At 38.2% G+C, this 2,766-nt stretch overlaps 1 long non-coding RNA gene across 1 annotated transcript; it reads right to left on the bottom strand.

Annotated features, from left to right (window-relative positions):
* Positions 1 to 134: 134 nt before the first annotated feature.
* Positions 135 to 2,478, bottom strand: LOC118348257. Its single transcript, XR_004801351.1, has 3 exons — positions 1,926 to 2,478; positions 1,230 to 1,294; positions 135 to 353 (listed from the first exon to the last, which is right to left on the bottom strand). It is a non-coding gene; the product is annotated as an uncharacterized LOC118348257 (long non-coding RNA).
* Positions 2,479 to 2,766: the final 288 nt, after the last annotated feature.

Below are 2,766 nucleotides of genomic sequence, written 5' to 3' on the forward strand. Positions count from 1 at the left end.
CCGAGGGTCCGGAGAGTTAACTCATGTCACTAACAAACCTGTCTCTTCCAGCACTTAAAACTCCAAGGACTTCATGTTTAGCACACAATTCATATTTTTCCAAATAGCCATAACAAAACTCCATAAGTTATCATTACAAAACATAAACCAAAAGGGGTCCACAATCTCCCAATAACCTCAAAAATATAACAATACACCTTTAGGTATCAATAGGTTCAAACAACGTAAAGTACTTCAAATGCTCAAGTTAAATCCATCTACTAACAATGGTACTCTAGAGTACCCAATCCTTCCATCCATATCTAGCCAGCTTCAATTCTATTCCCGACCCCTAGCTGGGAAATCAATATCATCTGAAAATATATGAAGATAAGGGGGGTGAGTTATCAACAACTCAGTAAGCAGAGAACATATACTAGCATGTAAACATGAGCCTTTTCAGAAAGTTCAATATGCCGAAATAAAACATTTTATTTTTATATGCAGATCTCAGAAAACGTGTTATCAGAAAATCAGAGCGACTTTTCAAACATTTCATACTCATGTCAACAATTCATATTTGAGGATCTATTTCATATTCAAAAACGCTTTGGCATAACATAACTGAACATCTCAATCTTATCATGTCATATCATATACCATGTTTAACCCCCGTGGTAGGGTTGTGCTATCCCCGGTGGCCAAACCAGGCAGTATCATGTAGTGAACTTCCCCTTTTCAATCTCGGAGCCCCGAGTGTGCACACAGGAAAGAACACGTAAAAAGACCACTTTGTTTCCAAAGTGGGTGCACTCATATCATATCATGGTGGTACCAACCATATCACGTGAACAGTATCATCATATCAGAACCATATTCAGAACAGATAAGTATGCCAAAGTTTTATCATATCCATATCATATCAAAACACGTGCGAAACATATTCATATCATTTCTATTTGATCAAAAACAGATCCATATCATTTCATATCACATGCATAAAAATTTCATTGATATCATATTCGCTCTTCTGTATATTTCAGAAACATGTCAAATATTGCTCATGTCTACACAATGCATGTCAGAAAATATTTTCTCCTTTTCGTTCAGATTTCATGAGTGATGCAAATAAACGACCGAGGTTGAATTTTTCTCAAGTTTTCATTTCATCACAAAATATGTAAAGTTTTCAAGAAGTCAACCTCAGTCTCGATAGTTCGTATAAAACCTAGCATAGGAACCCCGCTTACCTGGACTTCTTAGCTTTTCGAAATATTTCCTCAGAAATGCCGAACTAAGAAAATTTATTCGTCACCTACAAGATAATCACGTAAATTTCCATAAGTCTCCAATTAATCTCGTATTTTGATATTCAAGCCTACCGCTTCTAAAATAGTCCATTTTTAATTCCTCAAACTCAAAATTCTCATTATTCTCAACATACCAGCATCACTTTCTAAACTCATCAATATCCGACTTCGACTAAACATTTTATTTTATTCTATAATTTACAATACAAAGTAACATAACTATAATAAATTCATGTATCTACGCCTAAATAAAACACACTTTACAATCCACGTATCATACTCATGATTTCAAATCCGAATTACATAACCTAACTTAATTAAGCTAACACCCCAACACTACTTTGGAGGCGCACTAAGAGAACAGAAAATAAAATAAAATAAAATAAAACAAAACGTTATTATTTCCTACTATTAATTTAATATGATTTTACATATACATCCGTATATATATATATATCTACATATATTTACACCAGAAAATCCGTATATATATATGTACAAATAATATATATATATATATATATTTACACCAGAAGAAAACAAATAAATTTTCGTATACATTCATGCATATATATATATATGTAAGTACACGAGAAACAGAAAACTCACTTCACACAGTGCGGCGGAAGCACTTACGGAGGGTGGGGATATACACGGCGGCGTGGAGTGGCTCCTAGCGTGGGATGAGGCAGCGTGAGGCGGACCTGGGTGGAGGAATGACCTCGCCGGTGGTTTCTGTGGAGGCGCAGCACGGAGGAGTGCACAATGGAGGGTGATCACCGCGGCTTAGACAATGCTCTGTTTTTTGACAACAAAAACAGAGTGTTTCGGAGCTTGAAACCGGGGCTACGTGAGTTGGATGGCAGCACCGTGAGACTGAGGTGGCGTGCGGTTGGGGTGATGGACTCCGAACGACCTAGATACCGGCGTGGTTTCGCTTGGTGTGGTGGAGTTGCTGCACGGAAGTGGCTCTGCAGGTGGCCATCTATTGTTGCAGACCGAGGCTTCAGTTTGGTGTTTTGCAGAGAAACCGTGGTCTTCTGTGAAGAGGGAACCGAGCGGCACTTAGTCTAGGGTTGTAGTTGCTTCATATATATATATAGATCAAAATAGAAAGTGGATCAAACCTAAATAAAAGGGAAGAAAAACATGCACAAAAATGGAAACGAAAAACGTGAACCGTGCGATGCGTGGCGTGAACCCGTGAAATGATTTCTGAAAACGTGAACCGCGTGCATGGGTCTAGCAATGCTGGGTCTTACATCCTCCCCCCCTTAAAAAAAATTCCGTCCTCAGAATTTGCTATAAATTGTCGAAACTCCCATCGAAAAGTCGTGGGTACTTATCTCGCATTTCTTCCTCCAACTCCCAAGAAGCTTCACTAATAGCATGATTTTTCCACAACACTTTAACAAAAGGGATAGTTCGAGTCCGTAGCACTTGTTCTTTCCTTTCCAAAATCCGAACTGGCTCTTCC

This window comes from Juglans regia, chromosome 4 (genome assembly GCF_001411555.2).
Source record: "Juglans regia cultivar Chandler chromosome 4, Walnut 2.0, whole genome shotgun sequence".
Taxonomy (NCBI): Eukaryota; Viridiplantae; Streptophyta; class Magnoliopsida; order Fagales; family Juglandaceae; genus Juglans; species Juglans regia.